Below are 14,972 nucleotides of genomic sequence, written 5' to 3' on the forward strand. Positions count from 1 at the left end.
TTGCAACTATATAATGAGACACTTTGGGATTAAATCTGAATCCCTGTATGTATCATTTGAATTTCCCATATTCATTTAAATAACCTACTTTATCTTTTATTTATATATTTTTCTATGAAATTATCACCAAACTGTTTAGAATTCATGCAATGAAGGGAAAGGTTGCATTTTTGGCAGGTCCTTAAAGACAAAACCTAATGATAGCCTAAATGGGTCTCTGTTAGTTATCTAAAATTATGGTTCTTAGTTCCAAATACGTTTTTCTCAAGGCTTATATAGTTTTAAAATGTGTTGAGCTTGAATGTCCTGTGTGCTTCACTTCTTAATATCAGACTTTTGCAGTCAGACTTTTGCCATTATATTCTGAAGTCACACTTTCCTTCTGTTAAGCTTAAAGTACCGGGGGTATTGCATCATTGTGCATGTGGTACTGAAGCAGTAATTCAGAGTGGACATAAGTTAAATTTCCACCCTGGTAAGTAGATAGTAGGAAAAGACTGGCTTACACCCATGGCATGGTGACACAGTTGTTAGCACTGCTGCCTGATAGTGCCAGGGAACCGGGTTCGATTCCGGCCTTGGGTGACTGTGTGGAGCTTACATGTTCTCTCTTTGTTTACATGTTTCCTCCCACAGTCCAAAGATGTGCAGGTTAGATGGATTGGCCATGCTAAATTTTCCTTAGTGACCAAAAATATAAAGGTTAGATGGATTGACCATGGGAGGTGTGGGGGGGTGATGTGGAGATGCCGGCATTGGACTGGGGTAAGCACAGTAAGTAGTCTCACAACACCAGGTTAAAGTTCAACAGGTTTATTTGGTAGCACAACCTTTCGGAGTGTCACCCCTTTTTTCAGGTGAACGAAGAATTGTGTTCACAAACAGGGCACATATAGACACAAACTCAGTTTATAAGATAATGGTTGGAATGCGAGCCTTTACAGATAATCAAGTCTTAAAGATACAGACAATGTGAGTGGAGAGAGGGTTAAGCACAGGTTAAAGAGGTGTGTATTGTCTCCAGCCAGGACAGTTAGTGAAATTTTGCAAGCCCAGGCAAGTCGTGAGGGTTATAGATAGTGTGACATGAACCCAAGATCCTAGTTGAGACCTTCCTCATGTGTGTGGAACTTGGCTATCAGTTACTGCTCAGCGACTCTGGGTTGTTGTGTGTCATGAAGGCCACCTTGGAGAACGCTTACCCAAAGATCAGAGGCTGAATGCCCGTGACTGCTGAAGTGCTCCCTGACAGGAAGAGAACACTCCTGCAATAGTGTGGGGGTGAAGATGCTCTGTTTCTTTGTTTTGTTTTATTGGGATGCCCATTAAAACTAAATTGATCACCTCCCCTCCCGCCCAACATTGTGACATTATCGGACTTCCTCCTCAACCTTTTTTAAAATCGGCCACTAACAATGCATCCCCTTTTTTTCCCACCTTCTGTGCAACTCTGCCAAAACATGAGAGAATTGCATCTCGTGAAGCTGTCAGTTGTTACCAATGGGTGATTTCTTTAAGCGGGCAGCCACCTTAAATTCTTTGGGACTACCACACACATGTGGTGTTTTAAAGGGGTACATTGCCTGCCACCTTACTTAGTCTGGCCTTTATGTGAGGGTATCCCCACACCACATGATTGCCTTTTCATTTCCTGAGACTAACTGGGGATGAATAATACGTTCTACAGTGTTGCCACATTCCAAAACCATAAAAATGAATTAGGACTCCCGTCAACAAAAGTGGTTCATTTGCATCATACTGAGCTGGCTTAACCTGGTGTTGTGAGACTTCTTACTGGCTCCAAAGGACAGAGCTGTTAGACTGGACTTGTTGAAGGTGTTGAAGGAACTAACAAGAGGGAATAACCTATTGGACCTCATTCTCAACACGTGTATCTGTCAAATATGCATCTGTCCATGAAAACATAGGTAGGAATGACTGCCGTACAATCCTTGTGGAATGAAGTCCTGTCTTCACACTGGGCATACCCTGTGTTACATTTTGTTACACAACTACTGTGCTAAACGGGATAAATTCAGACTCAAAACTGGACATCTATGAGGCACAATGGACCATCAGTGGCAGCAGAATTCTATTCAACCACAATCTGTAACCTCAAGGTCTGACATATCCTCCACTCATTATCGTCAGGCCAAGAAACCAACCCAGAGTCAATGAAGAGAGCAGGTGGGCAACAAGCCAAGAACAGCACCAGACATGCCTAAACCTGCAGTGTCAATCCAATGAAACTACATCATGTGACAGGCAAAGCTAAGCAATCCCATAACTAAAGAATCAGATCAAAGCTCTCCAGTCCTGTCACATCCAGCCATGAATGGTGCTGGACAATTAAACAACGAATAGGAGGAGGAGAATCCACAAATACCCCCATCCAGAATGGTGGGGGAGACCAGCACATCGGTGCAAAAGGCAAGGCTGAAGCATTTTCAATCATCTTCAGTCAGAAGTGCTGAATGAATTGTCCACCTTGGCCTGCTTCAAAAGTCCAGAGTATCAGAGATACCAATTTTCAACCAATTTGATTCACTTCATGGGAAATCAAGGAATGGCTGATGGTGCTGAGTACTGAAAAAGCTCAGGGGCCTGACCACAGCCTGACAATAGTACTGAAGACTTGTGCATCAGGACTAGCCACATCCCTAGATAAGCTGTTCCAATACAGTTGTAACATTGGCAACTACCCAACTATCTGCTTCACCGCTCCAGGGTCCTGGGTTCGATTCTCGGCTCGGGTCACTGTCTGTGTGAGTTTGCACGTTCTCCTTGTGTCTGCGTGGGTTTCCTCCGGGTACTCCAGTTTCCTCCTACAGTCCAAAGATGTGCGGGTTAGGTTGATTGGCCATGCTAAGAAATTGCCCCTTAGTGTCCAGGGTAGCGGAGGTCAGAGGGATTAGTGGGTATAATATGTAGGGATATGGGCATAGGGCCTGGGTGGGATTGTGTTCGGTGCAGACTTGATGGGCCAAAGGGCCTCTTTCTGCACTGTAGGGTTCTATGATCTATCCAACAACATTCTAGAAACTCAATACGATCCAGGGAAAAGCAGTTGTTTGATCAGCATCCCATCAATCAACTTGAAACATTCGGTGCCTCCACCATCGATACGTAACGGCAGCAATGTGTGCCACATCCAATATGGACTGGAGCAATTCACCAAGTGTCCTTCACAACACCTTCTGAACACACAACCTCTACAGACTGAAAGGACCAATCAGAATAGAGGCAATGGGAGGGGAGACATGGTGGTATTGTCACTGAACTAGTAATCCAGTCACCCAGGGCAATCTTCATGGCAGATGGTGGAATGTTAATTCAATAAAAACCTGCACTATACAGACATAGCCACATGGACTGCAGCGGTTCATGAAGACAGTTCACCACCACCATTTAAATGGCAATTAATGCTGGCCTAGCTGGTTACACTACATCTCATGAAAGGATGGGGAAAAAAATTTAAGAGGTGAGGGACAAACCAAAAGTAGGGAATCATAAAATCCCTACAGTGTGGAAGGAGGCCATCCGGCCCATCAAGTTTGCACCGACTACAATCCCACCCAGACCCTATTGCTGCAACTGCACATACTTACTCTGCTAATCTCCCGACACTAGGGTCAATTTAGCATGGCCAATACACATAACCTGTACACCTTTGGACTGTGGGAGGAAACAGGAGCACCCAGAGAAAACCCACATAGACATGGGGAGGACATGCAAACTCCACACAGGCCAGCCGAAGCCAGGAATCAAACCCAGGTCCCTAGAGCTGTGAGGCAGTACTGCTAACCAAACCATCATTGTGCCATCAGAAGGAGCTAGAAAGCTGCCAATGTGGAACTATGAAGGATTGTTAAAAATCAAACATTCTTATTGACCACACAGAGAAAAAAACTGAAAAAGGAATGTGACCATCGATTGATAAAGTAATAGATATTTACCCTGTCCAAGTAAGCTTATTTTTAAAAAAAGCATCAGGAAATTAATTTTACTAATAACATGATGTATTGAAGAAACTGAACTGGACCAATCATATAAATACTGTGGTTACTAGAGCAGGTCACAGGCGTGAAATCTTGCAGCAGATACTCATCTCCTCATTCCCCAAAACTGATGCACCCTGACAGCACTATGGGTGTATCTACGTCTCAGGAACTGCAGTGGTCCAGGAAGGCAGCTCTCCGCCCTCTTCCGAAGGACAAATAAATGCTAATCTAGCCAGCAATGTCCAAATCCCATAACTTAATTTTTTAAATTGCACTGATCACCAGACATTTATTAAAGTTTTTGTTTGAAGGACTAAATCCTAGTCTCTCCAAAAAGATTAACAATGGAGTTGGTGTCACAGATTTTACTCCTTTGGAATTATTTGATTTGATTTATTATTGTCACATGTACTGGTTTACAGTGAAAAGTATTGTTTCTTGTGCACTATACAGACAAAGCATACTGTTCATAGAGTGCATAGGGGGAGAAGGAAAGAAGGGAGAGCAGAATATAGTGTTCCAGTCACATCTAGGGTGTAGAGAAAGATCAACTTAAGGGAGGTCCATTCAAATGTCTGATGATAGCAGGGAAAAAGTTGTTCTTGAGTTGATTGGTACATGATCTCAGAATTTTCTATCTTTTCCCAATGGAAGAAGATGGAAGAGAGTATGTCCAGGGTGCATGGGGTCCTTGAAAATACTGGCTGCTTTTCTGAGGCAGCGGGAAGTGTAGGTGAAGTCATTAGATAGGAGGATGGTTTGCATGATGGATTGGGCTATGTTCATTCATCATAAATGGCGGCATGGTAGCACAGTAGTGAGCATTGCTGGTTCACAGCTCCAGGGACCTGCGTTCAAATCCTGGCTCGGGTCACTGTCTGTATGGAGTTTGCACATTCTCCCTGTATCTGCAAGGGTTTCCTCCGTGTGCTCCAGTTTCCTCCCACAGTCCAAAGATGTGTGGGCTAGGTTGATTGGCTATTCTAAATTGTGGCCCAGGATGCATAAATTAGAGGGATTAGTGGGTAAATATGTGGGGATAGGTGGGATTGTGGTTGATGCAGACTCTATGGGCCAAGGCCTCTTTCTGCACTGTGGAATTCTATGAGAAATAACCAGGTGGGTGTAGCATAGAATTGCACACAGAGTATACCCACTTTTACATCCATGAGTTGGCCAAGCAACTCTTTACGCGTAAGCATAAAAGAGAAAAATCTTCACTGATAAGTTTTCCTGGAGATTATAAGATGAACACAGATTCACATAGTCTGGACATCAGCAATGTGCACGATTTTCGAGGATGCACCAGCAACATTTAGTTCATCCAGTATATCAAATGCCTCTCTTCTGTTGCTAAGATATCATTTCATTCAATATTAATTGAAGAAGAGTTTCAGAACAAATTTATAATGCTTCAATTGACTAAAAGGCTTTGTATTTGGCTGATATGTGTGTGCGTGTGTGTGTGTGTGTGTGCGTGTGTGTGTGCATGTATGCATGCATGCACATGTGTCCATGAGGGACAGGAAGCAAGACAGTCAGACAATGGCCGAATTCTCCCACCCTGCCCACCATTGGAATTTTAGCAGGTGGATTGTGGACAATGTGAAACCCCATTGACAGTTAGCTGGGAATTTCCGGCTTTTAGACCAGCACAGCCAGAGAATTCCACTGCACATGACAGTTAGTGGAGTGGTGAAAAAGGCACATGGGGCACTTGCCTTCATCAATTGAGACATAGATTACAAAAGCAAGGAAGTCATGTTGGAGTTGTATAGAACTTTGGTGAGGCCACAATTGGAATACTACGTGCAGTTCTCACATTATATGAAGGATGTGACTGCACTGGAGAGGGTACAGGAGAGATTCTACAGGATGCTGCCTGGGGTGGAACATTTATGTTATGAAGAGCAGTTGCATAGGCTTAGGTTGTTTTCGTTGGAGCAGAGACGATTGAGGGAGAAACTGATTGAGGTGAAAAAGATTATGAGAGACATGGACAGGGTGGATAAGGAGCAGCTTATCCCCTTAGTTGAAGGACTAGTCACAAGGGCACATAGGTTCAAGGTGAGGGGCAGGAGGTTTAGGGGGGATGTAAGGGAGAACTTTTTTACCCAGACGGTGGTGATGGTCTGGAATCTGCTGCCTGGTGGAGGGTGATAGAGGCAGATTGCTGCACATTCTTTAAAAGGTATCTGGATAAGCACTTGGCATATTATATCATTCAGGGCTATGGGTGAAGTGCTGGCAGATGGGATTAGGTGGGATTCAAGTGTTTCTAATGTGTCGGTATGGACCTAATGGCCTTTTCTATGCTCTATGATTCTGTGAGGTACCAGGAACAAAATACTGAATTTAGTATTTACAAAGACCTTTTAGAAACTGACAGACCACTGATGCTTGACTTGAACCCCCCTCACCACTCCCCAAAGTACCTTCAGACCAGCAGGCTCATTCTTTCCTCACTGTTTGGTTCTATCAGTACATCCAACCACACATTTCTCCTCTGGCTTAGTCGTCCTCCATAGTGATGACAGACCAAATAATTCTCATTCTCAAACCCAGGATCATTCTCACGTACATTGGCCATTGCTAATACTCCAGCTCTACACCCAGTCTGGGAGTTTCTACCTGGTCTGTGTGACAAACCCCCCAACCCCAATCCCCATCTTACTTTGTACCCCACCTTCCACCTGGGTCCTATCCTGATTCCTCCAGCATCTGCTTTCTGCTCTAGTGCTCCATTCTTCACTCTCCACGAGAACAATTGACACTCTCCTATCCATAACCTTCTCATGCTTAATTCCCAGTACTGAACTATGGCTCCAGAGAGCATTTTTTAAGGTAAAATCCCACAGCAATTTCTGAAATAAAATGAGGATTTATGATGAAAATGCTTGAAACTGTTCCTTCAATACCTTCTGGACTCCAGCTTTGTACTTCACACTCCTATACCTTAAGATCAAACTTGTACCCCAGTCCTAAGGGCGGCTCTGTGGTAGTTAGCACTGCTGCCGCACAATGCCAAGGACCCAGGTTCGATACCTGGCTTGGATCACCATCTGTGCAGAATCTGCACGTTCTCCCTGTGTCTCCATGGGTTTTCTTCAGGTGCTCTGGTTTCCTCCCAAGTCTGAAAAATGTGCTGATTATTTACCATTTATATAGATGATCTAGAGGAGGGAACCAAGTGTATGGTGTCGAAATTTGCTAATGACACCAAGATTGGTGGAATGGCAAATTGTGCGGAGGGTGTGGAGAGTCTGCAGAAGGATCTAGATAGGCTGGGTGAATGGGCCAGGAACTGGCAAATGGAAGTTAATGTTGGCAAATGTGAGGTTGTCCACTTTGGTAAGAATAATGGTAGGAAGGACTATTACTTACATGGCGAAAAACTGCAGTAGGTGACGGTGCAGAGGAACCTCGGGGTCCTTGTGCATGAGTCGCAAAAACCCAGCCTGCAGGTGCAGCAGGTGGTCAGGAAGGCAAATGGGATGCTGGCCTTCATAGCGAGGGGGATTGAATATAAAAGTAGGGAGGTCTTGCTGCAGCTGTATAGGGCACTGGTGAGGCCGCAGCTGGAGTACTGTGTGCAGTTTTGGTCACCGCACATACGCAAGGATATTTTGGCCTTGGAGGGAGTGCAGAGGAGGTTTACTAGGCTGATACCGGAGTTGAGGGGGTTGAGCTATGAGGAGAGGCTGAATAAACTAGGCTTGTACTCGTTAGAGTTTAGAAGAATGAGGGGAGATCTCACTGAGACAAATAAGATGATGAATGGGATGGATAGGATAGAGGTGGAGAGGCTCTTCCCGCTCAGAAAGGACAGTAGGACTAGAGGGCACAGCCTCAAGATAAAGGGGGGACAGTTTAGAACGGAGTTGAGGAGGAACTTCTTCACTCAAAGGGTGGTGAATCTCTGGAATTCTCTGCCCGTTGAAGTGGTGGAGGCTGCCTCACTAAATATTTTTAAGACGCAGGTTGATAGGTTTTTGATAGGCAGGGGGATTAAGGGTTATGGGGAGAGGAACTGAGACACGACAGATCAGCCATGATCTTATTGAATGGTGGGGCGGGCTCGAGGGGCTAGATGGCCTACTCCTGCTCCTATTTCTTATGCTGTTAGGTGCATTGGCTATGCTAAATTACCCTCAGTGTATCCAAACAGACACTGGAGTGTGCCACCATAGGATAATAGGATATAGCAATGAAAATATTGGGTATCGCACTAAGAAACATTGACTTCTGGGCAAATTTAGTCATCTGGTGTCAAACTGTTAAGTTCAGAGATAACAACTTGTATTCATATAGCACCTCTGAAGTAATCAAATGCTCCAAAGTGCTTCACAGGATCATTAAAATGCAGAAGTTGAAACTGAGCTGTGTTAAATTTAGATTTTAGGACAGATGACCACTTGGTCAAAGAGATGGGTTTTAAAGGGGTATCTCAAAAGGTTGAAAGTGAGTTAGAGAGAGGGAGAGGTTTAAGGACAGAATTCCACAGTTTGGGGCACTAGCAGCTGAAGACATGGCACCAATATCAGGGATATTTCAAGAGGTTATAATTAAAGGAGTGCAGAGATCTTGGAGAGTTGTGGGGTTGGAAGAAATTACAGGCTAGGGAGGGATGAGATCATGAGTAGATTTGAAAACAGAGGTGAGTATTTTGAAATGCAACACTGATCTACCCGTGTAAGGCAATGAGCAGAGGGACACAGGTCCTCTTCTAGTTAGAGAGAGACTAGACTATTTGGCAGCTAAGGAAAGTTGATTTATTCAGGATTTAAGACAGGATCTACATGAATATTGATACAAAAATCCTCATCAAGGAAATGAGTGGTATATTTGAATAGCAAGATGCAACTTTGAAAATGCAGTGATGAGGGGCCGAGCAAATCCATCAGCTTTCAAGCAAGATGGGATGGCACGGTGGCACAGTGGTTAGCACTGCTGTCTCACAGCGAAAGGGACCCAGGTCTGATTCCCGGTTTGGGTGACTGTGCGGAGTTTGCACATTCTCCCTGTGTCTGCGTGGGTTTCCTCCGGATGTTCCAGTTTCCTCCCACAGTCCAAAGATGTGCAGGTTAGATGGATTGACCATGCTAAATTGCCCCTTCGAGTCAGGGGGGCTAGCTAGGGTAAATGCTTAGGGTTATGAGGATACAGCCTGGGTGGGATTGTGAATGGAACATTCTTGATGGGCTGAATGGCCTCCTTCTGCACTGTAGGATTCTGTGATTCTATGATCAATGGAGAATGACCCCTTTATCAAAATTGCGAGATTACAGGCAAAGTCCTTTGACTGATGGCTGCTCAGTGATCCACATGCACTCAGTCACTAACGTGCCAATTCTTGCTCTGGAATGGGTAGGCCCAAGCCATACCTGGTATTGGATCTCATTGGTATGGGAACGGTGAGTTGCAAACATTTGCTGGGTGCCCCAAACAGCACAACAGAAAAATCAATTTCAAGTTTCGGCCACCGTGTCACCAGGCATACCAATTCTAGAAGAGCAATCCTGTATGTCACTGCAGTCCTGTATGTCACTTTTCCTGCCTTTACCAGCATAGCAGCAGCGGACTTCCTCATTGGATTGTCTTAATATCTGCCATGCACTAAATTGGACTATTCGGCTCCCACTTTACACCTGAGAAACATGCAAAATGTCAATCAGTGCCTAGGCCCAAAATATCCATGATGCCCCCAGTGCTGTGAATCTTGATGCCACTAGATTGGTAGACTGAAATTGTCAAGTTTTTAGCTGGTGGTTAGAATTAATAAACCACCATTGCAGGCCATAGCAACATTACCCACTTCTTCTTCCTGAAGGAATGTCTGACCCACAGCACTACAAGCAGATTTTCACAGTAACTTCATTGCAGTGTTAATATGTCATACGTGACACTAATGAATAAACTTTAAAAACTCCACCAGGGAGGCAGGTACTGAATCCCCCTCATCGAGTACAGGAATTGAACCCCATGCTATTGGCACCAATCTGAGCCGGCCAGTTGTCCAGCCAATTGAACCGACAAGCCTCCCAGTGAGTCAGACAATATTGCTGTGACAATATAACACTTTTACAAGCAGATGATAGCTATGGATAGTGATGGTAGAGACTTCAATTTCTTTCCATCACATCGTTGACCATGGGGTAGCACAGTGGCACAATGATTGGCACTGCTGCCTCACAGAGCCAAGAACCCGGGTTCAATTCCGGCCTCGGGTCAATGTCTGTGTAAGAACATAACAGCATAAGAAATAGGAGCAGGAGAAGGGCATCTAGCTCCTCGTGCCTGCCGCACCATTCAATAAGATCATGGCTGATCTGAAGTGGATCAGTTCCACTTTCCCGCTTTCTCCCCATAACCCTTAATTCCCCTGTCTATCAGAAACCTATCTACATGTGACTTAAATATATTCAGCGAGGTAGCCCTCACCACTTCAACGGGCAAAGAATTCCAGAGATTCACCACCCTTTGAGTGAAGAAGTTCCTCCTCAACTCTGATCTAAACTGCGCCCCCCCCTCCCCCCTTATCTTGAGGCTGTGCCCTCTAGTCCTGCTATCCTTTCTAAGCGGAAAGAATCTCTCTACCTCTACCCTATCCATCCCCTTCATTATCTTATATGTCTCTATATGTGTAGAGTTTGCACATTCTCCCTGCGTCTGTGTGGTTTTCTCCAGGTGCTCTGGTTCCTCCCACAGTCCAACGATGTGCGGGTTAAGCTGATTGGCCAGGCTGAATTGACTATTGTGTCAGGGGGATTAGCAGGGTAAATCTGTGGTGTTACAGGAATACTGGGTGGGATTGTGGTCGGTGGAGACTCAATGGGCTGAATGACTTCCTTCTGTATTTGCAAGGATTCTATGACCCAGAATCTCTCCTCTACTTACTACCTGCCGTTGGTATATGTTATTAGGATTTACAAGTTGATACCTGTTTTGGTCACGTTATGAATGGAACTTTCTTACCCATCAAGTCCTGGAGTGGGACTTGAACCTGGAGCTTATGGCTCAGAGGTGAAAATGTTGTGCTGCAAGACTTCCCTTAGGAATTATTTTGTGCTCCAAGACATCTGAAACAATCTATGCTTCTAATACTGAAGTAGGAATGTGACAGAATCCAAATCGAATGCATAAGCAATGTATCATTCAGCACTGAAAACCAATTGTTGACACATTGAGTGAGTCCCTTATGCATCCTGGAATTCATTCAGGAAGGTTTCTTACAGTTTAATCTATTGCACTGAGCATCCAGTAAAAATCTAAAATGGATGTAATTGCTTTTTGAGTTGCTTTTGCTCCTCTGAGGTCAAGCAGATGAAAAACTGATGATCAGCCTGACTGATCAATGTACCCATGTCTTGACTAATGGTGTTACACCTGACAGACTAGCTGATGCTTGCAAAATCCCCAGTGAGTGCCTATAACAAGCCAGTGGCAGAAAAGTTGGGCACTGTGGTCACTTTCAAAGAAACTAACGCAAGAGTAGCAATGACAAGCTCACCTTCTCAATGTTGTTGCAAATAAATCCTCGTATAAATCAAGCACAGCTCCTTGTCTGTGCAAAAATGTCCTCCAGGTTCTTTTTCAGTTCAGAGCAACAATTGATCTTCTGAATCTATATATTTCTTTGCAGTGAATCCACTGCTGCCTCTGTTCCGGGCTTAGATTCTCCTTTTAGTTTAATTAGAATCAGTTTTTTTTAAAGTGAGTGTTAATTGCTTCAGTGTCCCAAACGAATAGTTAGAAGGAGGCAATGCAACAACATTTGAAACATTAATGTGAGATTGTCAGAATAGCATTATGCTGTCACAGCCCATTTTGTCCAGATGATAAATCCTCCCTGTGTTTTGAATACAGATTGATCCATAATCCTTTACTTGAACTTTTCCATGTATTCATGGTAAAACATATCTTGTAGCCGTAATGAAGTGGTAAGGAACAATAAATACATATCTTTATTTGCATGTAATTTTCTCCATGTAACTGGTTAGCACCATAATCGATTGACACCTTAGCAGTTCGGAAGAATGAAAGAATGTAGCCTCTTAACCAGTGGCCGTTGGAGCCACATAATAATGTTTCAGTCACCTGTACTCATGGTGTTTATATTGAATAATGCTTTAGCAATCATATGACATCAATCTGGAGCTATAAAGTATATTGATACTATTCCCACACATACAGCGCCCTTCAGAAAACAGATAAGAAAATCCACTTTAGCCACCAATTTCATGAATTATTAAGAGCTAACAATGTCTTTGTTTGCTTTACTTTGTGTACAGTATTTTAACCCAACAAAATTATCAAATAGGAAGATTATACAGTGGAGTAATGCTGGTCACATGACATTATAATTTTGGTTCAATTTTCTCCTTATAGATTTCACATATTTCTTTACAGAAACTAAGGTGCAATGATCCTTGCTAATTTAATGTGAACCTATCAACGTGACATTGATCCATTGTGAAGTTACTAGTTAAGATTACTATTATTTTTTCCATTGTATTTAAATTGCCCCAAAATTAGTTTTATGCTTTGGAAAGTTGGTCATCTGTATTGGGTAGAGCAAAAATTCATAAGTCTCACTGGGTGAGAAAGGCAAATGCAAAAGGCAAATCTTCCCCTTTAAGAGAAATGGTCATGAAATGTTGGGATTTATTTTACCAGCAGGAGTGATATTTGTGCCAAATTCCTTTCTCCTTGGCCAAAATTACATCATGTAATAATGGAATTTGAAAAATTGGCCAGGATGTTATGGTATCCAACAGAGTGTGCTGGCAGAACAATCGGGGTTGGGGTGGAGGAGTGGTGAAGAATTGGGTAGAATGGAATGGCATGTCCATCGCCTTCTTGCCATCACTATCAGGGGAAAAGGTAACAGAAGGACCTTGTTCCTGAGGCCAACTGAGATCCTTTAAATGGCCACTTAGGACCTTTTCCCACTATTCATTTGCAATGCGATCAGACCACCCGTCCTTGTGGGCTGAGAGAAGAGGCCCTCTTGACCCACCATCCCATATCATCAAATCCCTGCCCTCATGAATGGCACTGCCCTCTCACCCAGCAGGGCCTACCTGGGTGGCCCTGACAAGTATTGGTTCCAGGGCCTCCTCCATTGCGGCTGCTGATGCCTGATTGTGGTCCCAGCAGTGGCCACTGCTCCCTGTAGAGCTGCTGGGACTGAAGAACTTCTGGCCATCCAATTGGCTAACAGCTCTTGGGGCAGGACCTCATCTCTTAAAGGGAAAGGAGCCCCTACAGCAGGTAGTTAGTTGCCTGCTTCATTTAAAATCGTGTTGGGTCTCCCTCAACTGGCAGAAGCGGGGTGGCTGATTAATGTCTTACAGACAGGACCATTGCCTTAGCTTGGTATCCTTTAAAATCCCAACCATGGCATGAGATATATAAAAGCTATATAATTACTGCGCCTGTTTTTATCCTCCAGCTTACACATTGTAAGTCCTAGTTGAAGGTATTGTCAAAAGTTAAAGAACGCTCTAAATCATCTGGACATGGATAGCTATGATGGTTTCATTACGGTTTGGCATAACTGTGTCGTTCTGGAGAACACTATGGGCGGGATTTTATGGCCTCACTCATCCCAAACTGTAAAATCCCGCTTGAGTCAATGAGCCTTTCCACGGTCCACCCCTCTCCTGCTCCAATTCCTATGGTGGACTGGATGGTAAAATTCCAGTCTATAGTTTTATTTTATCATGTTATAGTCGCTGAATGGCCAGAATTCTCCGGCCTTGCCCATGGCTGGGATTCTCCGGTCCCGCAGCTGTGAATGGAGATTTGGCTGAGCACCATATTCCCTGTTCTCGCTGGCAGCAGTGGCAAGGTGTATGACATTGGGGAATTCTGGCCAACGTCAGTTTTGGGCGCCGTACTTACGCAAGGATATTTTGGCCTTGGAGGGAGTGCAGAGGAGGTTTACTAGGCTGATGCCGGAGTTGAGGGGGTTGAGCTATGAGGAGAGGCTGAATAAATTAGGCTTGTACTCGTTAGAGTTTAGAAGAATGAGGGGCGATCTCATTGAGACGTATAAGATGATGAATGGGATGGATAGGATAGAGGTGGAGAGACTCCTCCCGCTCAGAAAGGATAGTAGGACTAGGGGGCACAGCCTCAAGATAAAGGGGGGGCGGTTTAGAACGGAGTTGAGGAGGAACTTCTCCACTCAAAGGGTGGTGAATCTCTGGAATTCTCTGCCTGTTGAGGTGGTGGAGGCTACCTCACTAAATATTTTTAAGACGCGGGTTGATGGGTTTTTGATAAGAGAGGGGATTAAGGGTTATGGGGAGAGGGCGGGAATGTGGAACTGAGCCAAGACAGATCAGCCATGATCTTATTGAATGGCGGGGCAGGCTCGAAGGGCTAGTTGGCCTACTCCTGCTCCTATTTCTTATGTTCTTATGTCTTGTAACTGTCAACCAAGCTCAATCTTGTAGGTAATTATTTTCATCTTGTAACTCTAGGAGGAGCAGGGATATGTGCAGTACTTGCCAATGGCCCCCTGTTCAAAGTAATCACATTGCACCAATCACACACCATTGTCTTCCATTGTATTACTTTGTTACTCTTTGACGTAATAGTCCGAAGAGTCTGGAAATAAAAGCAACTCGTTATTACTGCATCAAATTGATTGTTTATTCGGGTGAAACAGAAATGATGAGAGCTGAAATGTGCATCTGGCAGAAGGATAGGAGCATGCAGCTGTGCAAAATCTCTTTAACCAAATTTCCTAGCTCAGTTTTATTGAGGGTCAGTGTGGCTGGCAGCTCTTCTTCACCAAAGAGAATTCAACAGCATTGTTTGTTGTAACACCAGGACATATTATTTAGAAAGGTCACTGAATTTCTATGCCTTCAGAACATTCCAGGCACAAACTGATGGCATTAGCAACATCGCTCAATTTGATGTGCACTGCTGCACAAGGTAAAGAGGACTTTTCCGAAA

The sequence above is a fragment of the Carcharhinus amblyrhynchos genome, chromosome 6 (assembly GCF_965287045.1).
Source record: "Carcharhinus amblyrhynchos chromosome 6, sCarAmb.v2.hapA, whole genome shotgun sequence".
In the NCBI taxonomy this organism is placed as follows: Eukaryota; Metazoa; Chordata; class Chondrichthyes; order Carcharhiniformes; family Carcharhinidae; genus Carcharhinus; species Carcharhinus amblyrhynchos.